This window comes from Erinaceus europaeus, chromosome 12 (assembly GCF_950295315.1).
Source record: "Erinaceus europaeus chromosome 12, mEriEur2.1, whole genome shotgun sequence".
In the NCBI taxonomy this organism is placed as follows: Eukaryota; Metazoa; Chordata; class Mammalia; order Eulipotyphla; family Erinaceidae; genus Erinaceus; species Erinaceus europaeus.
In genome coordinates, this window is record NC_080173.1 from 88455309 (window position 1) to 88472845 (window position 17537).

At 43.7% G+C, this 17537-nt stretch overlaps 1 protein-coding gene across 2 annotated transcripts in view; it reads right to left on the reverse strand.

The window, feature by feature from the left end:
• The window catches only part of GAS7 (growth arrest specific 7), a 282047-nt gene that overhangs the window by 217750 nt on the left and 46760 nt on the right, over positions 1–17537 (reverse strand). The window lies entirely within an intron of this gene.

A 17537-nucleotide genomic window follows, 5' to 3' on the forward strand; every position in this document is an offset into this window, starting at 1 on the left:
TGGGCCTCTTGTTCATATCATTCACAAAAATTAATTTAAAAAGATCACAGGTCTGAATGTAACTGCTAGAATTACAAAACTCTTAAAAGAAAGCATAGATATAGATACTCATGACCTTGGAAGAGACAGTAGTTCTTTTATTTTTTTAAAAAGAATATTTTTATTATTGGATAGACACAGAAGTTGAGAAGGGAGGGGAAGACAAAGAGGGAAAGAGACAGAGAGACACCTGCAGACCTGCTTCACCACTCATGAAGCTTTCCCCCCTGCAGGTGGAGACCAGGGGCTTGAACCTGGGTCCGTCCTCATGCACTGTAATGTGTGCACTCAACCACGTGTGCCGCCACCTGGGCCCCCGACAATAGTTTCTTCACACAGGCACAAGCAACTAAAGGAAAACTAGACAATTATTAAGATAAAAAGGGAAAACACGTAAGCTTCAAAAGAAAGTAAATGGCAGAACACATTTGTAAACCAAGTACCATGGTTTTCCCCTGTTTTCTGAAAGAGGATTGTTCTTACAGTACCTTTCATAAGCCAAGGCGGTAGAAAACAAAGAAGAATTACCACTGAGTTCTATGGGAAACCATCTGAGAGTTTTCAAACCTAAATAGGAACCCATGGAACCACATCAAAAAGACGGGGAGCCCAAGTGACATTTACATCCACATGGCATTGGCATCTAGCTCGAGCACAAGTAATCTGATAAATCCAAAGATTATATAAAGTTGTCTCAAAGGAAGGATTTGAGCAGGGCCTCTCTTACTGCTGCCATGAGAATAGCTGTTGCAAAACCAACACTGTTCCCAACAGTTGCATTGAACTTTTCAGATAAAGCAAAAGCCCCCTTGGAGCCTAGTCATATTGAGAATAATACTAATGGATTGTAGGTCGTTCTAAAAGGAAAGCTGTGTAAGTGCAAACTTTCAAAACTGGACAAGACCTGTGTGTAATCTGATTTTTTAAAAATTTATTCATTTAATTTTTTAAAAATTGTATTTATTTTGGGAACTGGGCGGTAGCACAGTGGGTTAAGTGCACATGGCGTGAAGCGCAAGGACCAGCAGAAGGATCTCGGTTCGAGCCCCCAGCTCCCCACCTGCAGGGGAGTTGCTTCACAGGCATTGAAGCAGGTCTGCAGGTGTTTATCTTTCTTTCCCCCTCTCTGTCTTCCCCTCCTCTCTCCATTCTCTCTGTCCTATCTAACAATGATGACATCAATAACAACAACAATAATAACTACAGCAAGAACAACAACAAAAAAAATCAAGGGCAACAAAAAGGAAAATAAAGAAATATTTTTCTTAAATGTATTTATTTTATTTGGTAGAACAGAGAGAAATTGAAGGGGGGAGTTAGGGAGAGAGAGAGACAGAGAGACACCTGCAAGAGATACCTGCAACACTGCTTCACCACTCCTGAAGCTTTTCCCCCCCTGCAGGTAGAGACCAGAGGCTTAAACCTGGGACCTTGTGCATAATAATGCATGCACTTAACCAGGTGCACCACCTCCTGGTTCCCTATTTATTCATTTTAATGAGAAAGTCCAAGAATGACAGTGACCATGTATTGACCCAATGCAAGTGCTAGAGACTGATCCTAGCCGTAAACATGGAGTTTCTATCATCTATCATTGAATTCTCTCCCTGGCCTGTAAAGATTATTTTTACTTTTATTTATGCTTCATTTTTAAAAAAAATTTTTTATTATCTTTATTTATTTATTGGGTAAAGACAGCCAAAAATGGAGAGGGAAGGGAGTGATAGACAGGGAGACAGAGACACCTGCAACACTACCTCATCACTCACAAAGCTTTTCCCCTGCAGATGGAGACCAGGGACTCGAACCCAGGTCCTTGCACATTATAACATGTGTGCTCAACCAGATGTGCCACCACTTGGCCCCAAGATTATTTTTATTTTAAATATTTGTTTTTTTTACTTATTTATTTATTATAAGAAAGAGAAAAACAAAACAAAAACCACCAAAACATCACTTACGCCCACCCATGCAAAGCCAGGAATTAAATTCCAGACCTCATGTCTCAGGTCACTTATTTCTTTTTTTTTTTTGCTTCCAGGGTTATTGCTGGGCTCAGTGCCTGCACTATGAATCCACGGCTCCTGGAGGCCATTTTTCCCTTTTGTTGCCCTTGTTTGTTGTTGTTGCTGCTGCTGCTGCTGCTGTTGTTGCTGGGTAGGACAGAGAGAAATCAAGAGAGGAGAGGAAGACAGAGAGGGTTAGAGAAAGATAGACACCTGCAGACCACCTTCACCGCTTGTGAAGCAACCCCCCTGCAGGTGGGGAGCCGGGGGGTTTGAACCAGATCCTTGCGCCGGTCATTGCACTTTGCACCACGTGCACTTAACCCGCTGAGCCACCGCCCGTGCTCCACTTATGTCTATTTTTATGAGAGAGACCAGAACAGTGCACAAGCCTCAGTTTGTGCTGCTGGAAATTAAATCTGGGGCCTCATGCATGCATCTTGTGTGCTCCATGAAAAGAGAGGCGTTGGGGCTTATCTGAATATATAAACACTCACAGCTCATTAATAAAAAGATATCTGTTCTTTCATCCACTTTTTACAATGTAAAAACTCTAAAAAGATTTCCCTCCAAAGATAAGAGAGCAGGCCAATAAACACAAAGAGATGTGGAACATCATTAACCTTCAGGGAAATAAAAAGTACAACCACAACGAGATACTTACCGTGCCGCACACGTTAAGAATCATAACCAAAAAGAAAGGTAATTAGTAACAAGTGTTGGCAAGGATGTGGAGAGATTAGATCCACATACAGGCAGTAATATAAAAACTGTGCAGCAGTTTTGGAAGGCTAGTAGTTACACTCACAAGGCTAAATAAAGTTAAAACCCAGAAATTCAAGGGGCTGGGTGGTCACACACCCAGTTGTCATATGCAAGGATCCACATTCAAGCCCCTATCCCCACCTTCGAGGGGGAATCTTCTCAAGAAGTGAAGCAGAGGGCGGAGGGTAGATAGCATAATGGTTATGCAAACAGACTCTCATACCTGAGGCTCCAAAAACAGCTAATTCAAGGATTTATGCGGAAATTTAAGAAAGCAAAAATAGCAAAAGCATTAATAAGTTAAAAGAAGAGAAATGACGGGAAACATAGGAATGGTTTGAAAAAGTGGTGTGCTTAGGGATGGTTTGGTCTCTGTGGAGCTATTGCATGGAAAGGGAAGAAAGAGGGTCAGATTGAGATGGAGAAGGGAAAACATCTGAAAGGTGTGATTGGAAAGCAGAAAGAGGGTCAATCCCAGGTTCAATCTCCCATACCACCATAAGCCAGAGCTGAGCAGGGGTCTGGTTTAAAAAAAAAAAAAAAGAAGTGAAGCAGAATTGCAGGTGTCTCCCTTTCTCTCTCCCTCTATATATCCCCTCCCTCTCACAATTCCTGTACTATCGATTTAAACAAATAAACCGAGAAAATTGAAACCCAGCAATTCAGAATTCCTAGTCTGAATTTGTGTACACACAGCTGACTGGCAGCCATTATTAAATCATGTCTACACAGAATGGGCTCAGTCTCTGCTTGGTATTTCATTAAGAAAACAAACCTCACTCAAGCAACCAAATATATTATATATATAAATATTTTATTTATTAATTATTGTGTAGAGACAGAAATTGAGAAGGGAGATAGAGATAGACAGATAGAGAGAGAGAGAAAGAGAGAGAGAGAGACCTGCAGCCCTACTTCACCACTCATGAAGCTCTCTCTCTCTAATTGGGCGTCAGCAGCTTGAACCTGGATCCTTACACACTGTAATGAGTGCACTTAACCAGGTGCATCACCGCCTAGCCCTCACCAAATATTATTCTAAAAGCAACTTGATCTTGAATTAAAATATCTTTTGAAAGGGAGAAGTGGCATGGAACTTCATTCATGACATGCAGCAAAACTTAAAAAAAAAAAAGCCTCATTTCCCTTTTTTATCTGACTTACAATCATAACAGCTAACCCCCCAAATCTCCTTCCTTTTTTTTTTTTTTCTCCTAAGAATTTTCAAATCCTCCAAAGTCTTTATCACTTGGGTCTTTCTCCCCTTCAGGCATCCTCCAAAGGCAGACATACAGACAGATCCTCATACACTTAGCTTCAAGATCAGTCTCTCTCTCTCTCTCTCTCTCTCTCTCTCTCCTGCCTGAAACTAGAAGCTAGCCTTCTAGACTTTTCTAGTTTTGTTCCTCTGTCCATGGCTCACATTCCTTCTCTACACAAAGGCCAGGACTGGACCTGCCAAGCGGGGGGGGGGGGGGGGGGGGAGTGGAGAGAATGAGCAGTTACGAATGGCCCATCAATCTCTGCTGTTTTATGTGTGTCTGCCTCCACTTGGAGAGAATACATTGGGCACAGGGCAGGCAAAATGCCTTTTCTTTCTTTCCTATCCCACCCACAGCTCTGCTACCACCTTGTGAGCTCCATGCCCAGTGATCATGCAAGACGAGTGTGGACACCCACCTACGTGTGTCAGAACTGGTAGGGCATGGGGATGGAGTGTGTGTGTGGGGGGGGGTGTGCACTGCTCAGAGCTGGATGGCTAAGGTCTAACAAGAAAATAAATTTTCAGCACATCAAAGGAAAGAACATGAGCAGAAAACAGCAGGGAAGACTTGAAGCTCTAATAAAAGGAGATATTTGTGTTCTTTGAGTTGGGGGAAGGGGTTAAAGAGCCAAAGACATAAATTAGTGACTTGGGCCCAAGAGATGGAGCAGAGCTCTGGGTGCAGGCTGCATCTGCATGAAAGGCCATCTGAAGGAGGACTAGGAACCCTGAAATAAATACTTCTCTTTTACTAATTAATCACAACGTCACCCATGGAAAGGTAACCTATGACTAGTGACAACTGTAACTGTGTAGACTCCATCATGTTCCAGTCTTCCCTTCCCACTGAGCCTCCAGTGATCCACAGGGAGGCTGGGATATGCAGAGACTCTCATCCTCCAAGGATCAGATCAAACTGTGCAGTGTTTCTAGGCCTGGCCTCAGATCAGAATTTCTCGTGGGGACAGCCAAACCCCTTAGCTATTTCTGTCTCCTGGTGCAGCCAGAGATTTGGAGAGTGGCTGGGGATCTTTCGAATTTCTCCAGAATCAGCAGAATGGTGCTGTGGCAAACACAAGCCAGATTTCTGATTTCCACAGTCTGTAGGAGGGTGGCCGACACATTTTTCTCTGACAGGAAAAGCCAAGTAGCTTTATCTAATTTGAGGCTTGCAATCCATCAGCAAATCCTGTCAGCACCTTCATACAAATGGACCGCAAATTCGATACCTCTCACCACACTCCCACAGATGAGACTTCATTCCCTCAGGTGTGTCTGCCTGGGCTCCTACTAAGCTTTGATTTATTCTCCACAGGCAGTCAGAGTGATGCTTTGAGAGAGGGGAAGCTGATCATGACACTCAGAGCTCACAGTTCTGCAGTGGATTCTCTTCACACTTCAACACAAGCAGAGTCTCTGTGGCTGGGTAGTGGTACACTTGGTTGAGCACACCTATTCCCATGAGTGAGGACCCAGGTTCAAACCCCTGATCCACACCTGCAGGGTAAGAAGCTTCACACGCAATGAAGCAGGTCTGCAGATGTCTCTTTTTCCCTCTCTCCCAACCCCCTCTAAATTTCGCTTTGTCCTATCAAATAAAACAAAAGTAATAAACAGAGTTTCTGTGGTGGCACACAAGGCCTAGCATGACCTGAGACCTCACTCAGTGCAAGTTGCCTTGGACATCGCTTCAGGGTTTTTGCACCTGCTGCTCTGCCTACAGCATTCTTACCAGATCTCCATATAGCACAATCCTTCTCCTCATTTCTTTCCCTGCCCAAATGTCCCCTCAGAGAGGACTTCTCAGACTACCTTTCCTTGCAGTCTGCCTCACTCTCTGAGGCCTCCTCTCTCTGCTTTATACAACCTCATAGTATTTGTCAATCAGTTAATTTTCCTGCCATGTGAAGTAATTTTTTTTTTCTTTTCACCAGGATTATCTCTAGGGATTTGAGCTGTCATTATGCCTCTACTCTTAGTAGTCTCTCTCCCTCTCCCTCTCCCTCTCCCCCTCCCCCTCTCCCCTTTTCGCTCTCCCTCTCTCCCTCTCCTTCTCCCTCTCCCTCTTTCTTCTTTTTTGCCTCCATGGTTATTGCTGGATGGTTATACCTGCACTATGAATTGAATCCACTGCTCCTAGAGGCCATTCCCCCCTTTTTTTGTTGCTCTTATTGCTTTTGTTGTTATTATTGTTCTTGTTCTTGTTGTTGGATAGGACTAAGAGAAATGGAGAGAGGAGGGGAAGACAGAGAGGGAGAGAAAGACAGACACCTGCAGACCTGCTTTACCACCTGTGAAGCGACTCTGCTGCAGGTGGGGAGCCGGGGGCTCAAAGTGGGATCTTTTTTTTAATTAATTAATTTATTTATAAAATGGAAACACTGACAAGACCATAGGATAAGAGATTCCTAGACCTCAAATAGATTCTTCTCCACATTGTCACTGGTCATCTCCATCAGGAACAACATAATGGACCCCTTTGGAGGCCCCCATAGGACCTTGCCCTCATTGTAGATCAACAACGGTAGAGAATGTTCCTGCCTCTGAAGGGGGATTGGATAACATATTCTATCTACCACCTGAAGAAGATGGGTCCTGAAATTGGTGCAACTCAGAATGTTCCTACTGGTGACCACAGAATGCAAGTTCAGAACCCCCCCCCTTTTTTTTAAGATAGGCAGTGAAGGGGCCAGGAGGTGGCACATCTGGTAGGGCACATGTCACCAAGCATCTAAACTCATATTGAAGCCCCTGGTTTCCATTGGCAGGGTGGCAGGGACAATTCACAAATAAGGAGTTCTGCTACAGGACTCTCTCTCTCTGTCTCTCTCTGGAAAAAGAAAAGGGAAAAAAAATGACCACTCACAGCAGTGGAGTCCTTGTGCAGACACCAAGCCCCATAGGTAGGGGGTAAGAGACAGAGAAGAGAGAGAGACAGAGAGACAAGACATTGCAACACTACTCCACTCCTGAAAAATCCCTCTGCGCAGGTGCTCCCATACCAGATGGAGGTTCAAATCTGCATCTTCACACATGGAAAATGTACACTCATCGAGGTAGATAGCATAATGGTTGTGCAAAGAGACACTCATGTCTGAGGCTCCGAAGTCTCAGGTTCAATCCGCTGCACCACCAGAAACCAGAGCCAGTCAGCTATGTATATTAAAAAAAAAAAAGCCAACACATGAAAAGTGTGCACTCTATAGAGTGAGCTTTCTCCCAGGCCCCCAAAGTAAGAACTTTGTTAACAATGATTATACCATTGTTAAACATCAGAACCTCTCAACACGTTCATCATGATTCCTTTACAGACCATAACTATTGGGGCTGGCGAGACAGCATAATGGTTATGGAAAAAGACTTTCATACCTGAGGCACCAAAGGTCCCAGGTTCATGGGAGTCGGGCTGTAGCGCAGCGGGTTAAGCACAGGTGGCGCAAAGCACAAGGACCGGCATAAGGATCCCGGTTCAAACCCCGGCTCCCCACCTGCCCGGGAGTCGCTTCACAGGCGGTGAAGCGGGTCTGCAGGTGTCTATCTTTCTCTCCCCCTCTCTGTCTTCCCTTCCTCTCTCCATTTCTCTCTGTCCTATCCAACAACAACAACAACAATAATAATTACAACAATAAAAAAAAAAAAAAAAAAAGGTCCCAGGTTCAGTCCCCAACATCACCATAAATCAAAGCTGATCAGTGCTCTGGGGACTCTCTCTCTCTTTATGTAAAAGAAAACAAAAATACCTTTATAGATTAGGAAGATAGCATATGTAGAAAGACCTTCCTTCATGTCTGAGGCACCAAAGATTCCATATTCAAACCCCAGTCCCATCAGAAGCCAGAGTTTAGTGCTGTAGAAAAACAAACAAACAAACAAAAAAACAAACATACAGTTCAAAAGTATTTAAATAAATGTATTGGAGAAAACACAAATCATTGTTTTTGTTGTTTTTACCAGAGCACTGTTCAGCTTTGTCTTGTGATGGTGCAGGGGATTGAACCTGGGACTATTAATCTTCAGGCATGAAAGACTTTTTGTATAACCATTATGCTATCTCCCCCTGCTCATACTCCCATACTACCTTTCCAGCTCACAAGTAAGATGGGAGGAAAATACTCAGTCTGGGGGTCTGGTGGTAGCACAGCAGGTTAAGCGCACATAGCACAAAGTGCAAGGACCTGCATAAGGATCCCGGTTTGAGCCCCGGCTCCCCACCTGCAGGGGGGGTCACTTCACAGGTGGTGAAGCAGGTCTGCAGGTGTCTATCTTTCTCTCCACCTCTCTGTCTTCCCTTCCTCTCTCCATTTCTCTCTGTCCTATCCAACAACAATTACATCAACAACAACAATAATAATAACTACAACAACAAAACAAGATGGGCAACAAAAGGGAAAACAAATAATAAAAAAAAATTTTTTTAAAGAAAATACCCGTTAACAGACAGGGGAATGTGGGTGTGGAGTGTTTATTAGAGAAGTAATAAAATGTACTGGCAAGCCCAAGGTCAAATATGTTATCAAGAACCAAACTAAACTAGAATCTGAGTTTGTACATGCTATACTCTCCCCCACCGAGTTGCCTCTGATTACAAAATTCTATCCTGCAAGAAAACTGAATACTATTTTAATTGCATTAGTATTTTAAAAATGAAAAACATATGATTATCTTGAGAGATAATGACAAAGAATCATTTGATAAGATTCCAAAATCTATCTGTGCCATATACATACATATATACATATATATATATTTGTTCCTGAAATTTGGAATAACATAATCTTACAGTCTCCATGAAGACACAGCCAAACACACATTAAAAAAAAGGACATTAAAATGCTAAATAGAAAATATAAATGCTATCTAAAACCAACAGCACACCAGTTATAAAGGAACAACTGAAAATGTCCATTAGAGGCAGAGCACCACTATTACCATCAACATCCTTCGGGAGCCATTTATCATCAACGACCAATTTTAAAACATAATTAAATTTCATTTGCAATAACAAGAAGAAATACCAACTTCCAAGGAATCAACTTAAGGCAGGGAATATGTTAAGCTCTATGAGAAGAAACCATTTTTTTGTGTGTGTTTTGTTTTTTCAATATTTATTTATTTATTTATTTATTTATTCCCTTTTGGTTGCCCTTGCTGTAGTTGCTGTTGGATAGGACAGAGAGAAATGGAGAGAGGAGGAGAAGACAGAGAGGGGGAGAGAAAGACAGACACCTGCAGACCTGCTTCACTGCTTGCGAACCGACTCCCCTGCAGGTGGGGAGCAGGGAGCTTGAACCAGCATCCTTATGCCGGTCCTTGTGCTTTGTGCCACCTGCACTTAACCCAACACGCTACAGCCCGACTCCCCAAGAAGAAACCGTTTATTAAGGGGACAGAGTGAAATTTAGTAACTGTATATGGGGGGGAGGGCAGGTGGTTGCACTCCTGGTTGAGTGAACACATTAAGGTGCACAAGAACCCAGGTTGAAGCCCCTGTTCCCCACCTACAGGGGGGAAAGCTTCATGAGTAGTGAGGCAGGTCTGTGTGTGTCTATCTCTTTTGTTCTCTATCTCCCCCTTCCCTCTCGATTTCTGGCTGTCTCTAGTCAATCAATAATTAAGATAATAAAAAAATAATAGTATGAAAGAAAGACTTAAAAGAAATAAAAAATGAGGTCTGGGCGTTAGTGCACCAGGTTGAGTGCACATGGTGTGAAGTGCAAGGACTCCTGCCAGGATCCCAGTCAGCCCCAGGCTCCCCACCTGCAGGGGGCGTCGATTCACAAGTGGTGAAGCAGGTCTGCAAACATCTATCTTTCTCTCTCCCTGTCTTGCCCTCCTCTCTCCATTTCTCTCTGTTCTATCCAACAACAACAACAGCAATAACAACGGGAAAAAAAAGATGGCCGCCAGGAGCAGCAGATTTGTGGTACAGACACTGAGCCTCAGTGATGATACTGGAGACAAAGAAAAAATAAAGAAAGGGGGAAAAAAAAACTATATATGGAGGTAATATGTCTTGGGGGCATATCAAGAACTATGAAAGAGCTAAGATTTCTTCCCCAGGCTCTAGGAGGGAAAATACTCGACAATTTTGGTTCCATTCTGTCTTAATGAAGCACTTCCTACAAAATGTGTCATAGCTATTATTCCCCATTCACAGAAGAGGTGTAGGTCACATGATTTCCCTAAATTTTTATCTTTTTGCCTCTTAAGCCTGCTGGCTTCCATGAGACAACTTGGCTATGGTGAGCCACTCCCAGGATTCATTTTCCATATGCCTGGGTTAGGGTTGGTCACAAGAAGAATCTTGGAGGCTACCAGGATGTGGGCACCACTCTGAAGAAGATTCATGTGGCTCATCTGCTGACTGGCCTTTTTGGTATAAAGAAGCAACCTGGGAGTCGGGCGGTAGCGCAGCGGGTTAAGCGCAGGTGGCGTAAAGCACAAGGACCGCCGTTAAGGATCCCGGTTCGAGCTCCTGGCTCCCCACCTGCAGGGGAGTCGCTTCACAAGTGGTGAAGCAGGTGTGCAGGTGTCTGTCTTTCTCTCCCCATCTGTCTTCCCCTCCTCTCTCCAGTTCTCTCTGTCCTATCCAACAAGGACATCAACAACAACAATAACTACAACAATAAAAACAACAAGGACAGCAAAAAGGAAACAAATAAATATTTAAAAAAAGCAAAAAAAATTTTTTTAATTAAAAAAAAAGGGAACCTCTAAAAGAAACAGTTAATGTATTTCACTTTTTTCACAACCTCTCCAGAGCCCTGCCCCACTAGGGAAAGACAGAAACATACTGGGGTATGGATCAACCTCCCAACAATATCCACGTCCAGCAGAAAAACAATTACAGAAGCCTGACCTTCCACCTTCTACACCACATAAAGAATTTTAGTCCATAATCCCAGAGGGATAAAGAATAGGGAAGCTTCCAAGAGATGGGATGGGACATAGGACTCTGGTGGTGGGAACTGTACCCCTGTTATCTTACGATCTTGTTAATCATTGTTTTAAAAATTAAAAAAACTCTCTCTAAAAATGTCTATTTCCACATAAGTACCGTGTGCTTCTATGCCCAAGTCTGTGAATGTGAACACATTGTGAGTGTCTATGTTGATGCATGTGCCTGTGTGCACACGTCTCAGTGTGCGTCTGTGAGAATGTTGACTAATATGTGTCTGTGTGCTAACATGTCCACACCTGTCTGTGAGCACATCTGTTCTGTATGCAGACATGTCTACATGTACCATGTGTCTGTATGTCTGCCCATGTGGTCTCTACCGGTATGTGTGTCTACATGGAATGTGTGTCCACGTGTGTTTCTTTGTCCGTGTATCTATGTATGCCTGTGTACCTGTGTGCATTGTATATCTGTCTGTGTGTGTCCCCACACTTGCCTACGTGTGTATCTGTCTACGTGAGTGTTTGTGTATTTGTGCGTCTGCATGAACATGTTTGCCTGTGTCTGTGGCTGTGTGTACATCTATACCTATGTACATTTATCTTTTACGCTTGGCTCATGAGAGACCACTAAAAGCCCCCTGCTCCCCATAAGGGGACAGGTGAACCTTAAAGAAGAAGTCAGAGATGGGTGACCTTGGGAGAACTGCTGTAGCTTCCAGTAGAGGGAATGGGGATACAAAACTCTGGTGGTGGGATCAGTGCAGAATTAGACCTGTGTTATCTAATAGTTTTGTGGATCCATATTAAGACACTCATAAAATTTTTTTAAAAAGTAGTCAGATGGGATATTAAAGGTGGGGTCAGTGGAAAGCAGGAGAGAGTAGGGTCCGCCTCACGGTAAAGAGGATTACTGCTGGGAAATTGTGCAGATGAGGTCACATCCACGATATTGTCAATTCCCACGAGAGTTGAAACGATATTCCCGGAGTGCCTTGTTCCACCATGTTGTCCCCTCAGGGTATTGTCAATTCCTGAGAGAGTTGAAATGATATTCCCGGAGTGCCTTTCCCAACCAATCCTGTCCCAACTCGTCACTTCCTGTTTTTGCCCTATAAAGCCTTCCTGCTTCTGCCTCTCTCTCTTGCCCACTTTTCACCTCGGTGACTGGACGCAGGGAAGGGTGCTGTGCATAGCGGGAGGTGGCCATTTTGCTATCTCCACATGGCCTGAGCTCTCACCCAACTCTGAGGTGCCCATGTGAATAAAGATTTGTGTTCCCTCTCCACTCCGGATCTCCTCTCTCTCCTCTGCGTCGCAGCCCGACAGATTACCATGTCCCTTCTATGTCCATGGGACCACTGACACAAGTGCTAAAGATGAAGGGACCCAAGATGGCCACCATCTCACAACCCCATGGTGCTTTATTGAGTCTGTCTTCTAGCAGGGTTACACATACACCTGAGAGGCTGTTCCCAGAGACCAAGAAAAGTAGCTACAGGGTACAGTTCCTGGTGCATTAGTTTCCTGCCTTGAAAGCTGTTCACAGGCCCATTAAAGAGATACTAGAACCATTGCTTGCATGAGTGGTTGGGGCAGCCCTGAAGGAACCTTGCAGATACCCCAGGGCAGGTGCAAGCTCCAAAGTTTGAAAGTGAATTCATCCCTCCAGAAAGTCTGGCTCCAAAGCAGTTAAAAGGAGGGGCAGAGGAAAGACTATTGACCCACCACCATGTAGGGTGAGGGGTTGGGCTTTGGAATCCCATGGACAGGTTCTCCTGACTGGTTGAATTCCACCTCTCCTAAATACTAATCTGAGTGGCCCTGGGCTAGTTCCCACACCTCTCTGGACCTTGAATGGCTCACCGTTAAAATATGTACGTACAATAAACACTTTTACAATGCAGGGTTGAGGAGATGGTTATTTTTTTCTTATTTAAAAAAATGAAATATAATAAACGTTAGCCACTATGTTGGTTAAGACTGTCCCTGTTCAGAATGATCTTTGTGACAACTCACAGTGACGAATCAGTAAGTATTGTCTAGAGAAACAGAAAAAAAAAGCACAAAAAAATGAAATATAATAAACATTAGCCACTATGTTGGTTAAGACTGTCCCTGTTCGGAATGATCTTTGTGACAACTCACAGCGACGAATCAGTAAGTATTGTGTAGAAAAACAGAAAAAAAAACACGAAGTGGTGTAGCAGCTACAAGATGATTGCCAAAATTAACAGTAGATCATAAACCTTTCAAGTTATCTGAAGAAATAGACACTGAAAATAAAGTCCATAAAAGACTATACAATGTGCCTTGGAGCTCCGCTTCCCCAGAGCCCTTCCCCACTAGGGAAAGAGAGAGGCAGACTGGGAGTATGGATCGACCTGTCAACACCCATGTTCCGTGGGGAAGCAATTACAGATGCCAGACCTTCCACCTTCTACATCCCACAATGACCCTGGGTCCATACTCCCAGAGGGTTAAAGAATAGGAAAGCTCTCAGGGCAGGGGTTAGGATATGGAACTCTGGCGGTGAGAACTGTGTGAAGTTTAGTCAATGTTTCCTTTTTATAAATAAAATTTTTTAAAAAAAGGAGGAGGACGGGGAGAAAGAGGAGCAAGAGAAGGACGAGGAAAAAGAGGAGGAGGAGGAGAAAGAGAAGGAGGAGGAGGAGAAAGAAAAGGAGGAAGAGAAGGAGGAGGAGAAGAAGAAGGTGGAGGAGAAGAAGGAGGAGGAAGAGAAGGAGGAGGAGGAGGAGGAGGAGAAGAAGAAGGAGAAGATGATGATGATGATGATGATGATGGTGGTGGTGGTGGAGAAGCATACCTTGTATGACCTATATTTGACTGTGGTATAAAACTTTATGAGTTCTTAAAATTAAATTAAATTAAATTAAATTTTATAATACTATATAGTCACTATCTACATGTTTTCAAAAGTGTAAAAAAGAAACATAAAAGGAGAGCACTAAAACAATAACTCTGAGAGAAAAAGATACTCAGATGGCCCTAGTACATTCAAAACATGCATACATTTCATTTTTATTATTGGTTTAATTCCATAGAAAAGTGATCAAGCCAAATACTTTTCTTTTTTACATATATATTTTATTATTATTTATATATATAATTTATATATTATTTATTTTTTACATATATATTTTATTATTTATTTTGTTGCCCTTGTTTTATTGTTGTTGTAGTTATTACTGTTGTTGTTGATGATGTTGTCATTGTTGGATAGGACAGAGAGAAATGGACAGAGGAGGGGAAGACAGAGAGGGGGAGAGAAAGAGAGACACCTGCAGACCTGCTTCACCGCCTGTGAAGCGACTTCCCTGAAGGCGGGGAGCAGGGCTCGAACCAGGATCCTTATGCTGGTCCTTGTTCTTCGCGCCACATGCACTTAACCTGCTGTGCTACCACCCGACCAAATACTTTTCTATGGAAGAGCCGGCTGAACTTGTGGAGATATAGGCATGGATAATAGGGTGGGTGGGTGGGTGTGTGTGTGTGTGTGTGTGTGTGTGTGTGTGTGTGTGCGTGCACGTGTGCGTGTGTGTGTTTACTGGGGAATTAATGTTTTACATTTGACAGTAAATACAATAGTTTGTACATGCATAACATTTCCCAGTTTTCCACGTAACAATACAACCCCCACTAGGTCCTCTGTCATCCGTCTTGGATCTGTATTCTCCCCACCCACCCACCCACCCACCCCAGAGTCTTTTACTTTGGTGCAATACGCCAATTCCAGTTCAGGTTCTACTTGTGTTTTCTCTTTTGATCTTGTTTTTCAACTTCTGCCTGAGAGTGAGATCATCCCATATTCATTCTTCTGTTTCTGACTTATTTCACTTAACATGAATTTTTCAAGTTCCATCCAAGATCAGCTAAAAATGGTGAAGTCACTATTTTTAATAGCTGAGTTAGTATAACGTTATGTATGTAGACCACAACTTGCTCAGTCACTCATCTGTTGTTGGACACCTGGGTTGCTTCCAGGTTTTGGCTATTACAAATTGTGCTGCTAAGAACATATGTGTGCACACATCTTTTTGGGTGGATGTGTTGGGTTCCTTAGGATATATCCCCAGGAGAGGAATTGCAGGGTCATAGGGTGGGTCCATTTCTAGCCTTCTGAGAGTTCTTCGGACTGTTCTCCACAGACTGTGGACCAACTGACATTCCCACCAGCAGTGTAGGTGGGTTCCTTTATCCCCGCAACCTCTCCAGCATTTGCTGCTGTTACCTTTTCTGATGTAAGACATTCTCACAGGAGTGAAGTGGTATCTCATTGTTGCCTTTATCTGCATTTCTCTGACAATCAAAGACTTGGAGCATTTTTTCATGTGTTTCTCAATCTTTTGGATCTCTTCTGTGGTGAATATTCTGTCCATATCCTCTCCCCATTTTTGGATGGGGTTGTTTTCTTGTTGTTGAGTTTGGCAAACTCTTTATATATTTTGGTTACTAGTGTCTTATCTGATGTATGACATGTAAAGATCTTCTCCCATTCTGTGAGGGGTCTCTTTTGCTGTGCAGAAGCTTTTTAATTTGATGCAGTTCCATAGGTTTATGCTTGCCTTAGTTTTCTTTGTAATTGGATTCGTTTCATTGCCTCATGAGATTTCTATGTTGAAATCTTAACTCTTAGTACTACAGAGTATGAGTGATGGGATCATAGTTTTTTTTTTTTTTTTAATGAGGTAAGTAAATTAAAATGAAGTCACTAGATTGTGCCCTGATCCAGAAGGGTCGGTGCCCTTAAAAGAAGCAAGGTGCGGAGGGGGTAACAGAGCAGGTTAAGTGCATATGGTACAAAGTGCAAGGACCTATGCAAGGATCCCGGTTTGAGCCTCTAGCTCCCCACCTTCAGGGGGATCGCTTCACAAGAGTTGAAGCAGGTGTGCAGGTGTTTGTCTTTCTCTCCCCCTCTCTATCTTCCCCTCCTCTCTCCATTTCTCTATGTCCTATCCAACAACAACGATAAAGAACAAGGGTAACAAAAGGAAAAAGATATAGCCTCCAGAACAATGGATTCATCGTAGTGCAGGCATGGAGCCCCAGCAATAACCCTGGAGGCAAAAAAAAAAAAAAAGATGAAGAAGGAGGAGGAGGAGGAGGAGGAGGAGGACGAGGAGGAGGAGGAGGAGGAGGAGGAGGAGGAGAAGGAGAAGAAGTGTGGATATACATGCAGAGAAAAGGAATGGGAACACAGGAAGAAGCCAAGGAGTGAGACCAGAAGAAACCACCTCTGCTGGCACTGCGATCATGAATTTCCAACCTCCGGAACTCTGAGAGGTTGTTTAAGCCTCTCGGCCTGCCAGTCCATATTTTGTTATAGCAATCTTAGCAAAGTAATAGACTACGGCTGGTCTCCACCAGCTAAGGGTCACGTCTCTGTTTGAGCTGGTTAACAAACAGGAAGAAGGAGCTGAAAGGAGGGACTCAGGGTGGCAGGAGCCTGTCCCCATACTGCTCTGACCCAGTGCTGAGAATGACCAGGCAGTGGATGCCACCTTCTAATATTTTCGAGAGACGGCATGCCGGAGTGGTAGGCTTTGCTTCAAAGGGCAGAGAGGTCTTTGAGAAGAGTAGGTGAAGGGAAGGAGGTTGGTGATTCTTAAAAAAGCATACTGCCAGCTCTCAATAAGAACCCTTCTTTTATAGTTAATAACACCATTCTTCACTATTCCCCATCTATCTAGCTAACCTGTTCCAGTCTTACCTCTCCTCCTTCGGACAAAGCAGTGAGCCTCTCCACTTCTCTCCTCTGTCAGTGCTTTATTCCAGGATCACTCTTTTATTTTTTATTTTTTGTCTTTTATTTATTTATTGGATAGAGGCAGCCAGAAACTGACAAAGGGGTGGATAGAGAGGGAAAGAGAGACAGAGAGAAACCTGCAGTACTGCTTCACCATTTGTGATCTTCTCCCCCCTGCCCTGCAGATGGGGAGGGGGGATCAATCTTTTATTTTTATTTTTTTTAGTTATTTTAAAAAAGGAAACATTAACAAAACCATAGGATAAGAGGGGTACAACTCCACACAACTCCCACCACCAGATCTCCGTATCCCATCCCCTTCCCCTGATAGCTTTTCTATTTTTTATCCCTCTGGGAGTATCAATTCTCTTTTAAGAGCTACAGCATGGCCTTTCATTTTGGGGGGTCCTAGAAAATGTTGCCGCCCCCACCCACCCACCCTCATGCTGACTCCCTGACTTACCATCCTGACTTGAAGCCCTCTTCCCTCTCTGGATGTCACCTCTCTCCCAAACAGCAGCTACAGCGGTGCCCTTAGCAGGAACAGAAGATCCCCAGATGTCCTACTCCCCATGCTAGGTCAAGGATCTAATTGCTGCAACCATAGGAACGCAGGCCTGGCCCTGAGGGTGCCATGGAGCACAGATCAGTGTAACAGGGGACTTGCCAGACTGAAGTTCCGCAGTCCCCAGACCCTGCAGGTGACTGAGGTTCGGCTGCACTGACCTTGGGGATAAACTCCATCTGGATGAAGGGGGGGGGGTGGGCATCACAGTCAAGGGTGAACCGCTTAAAGTAC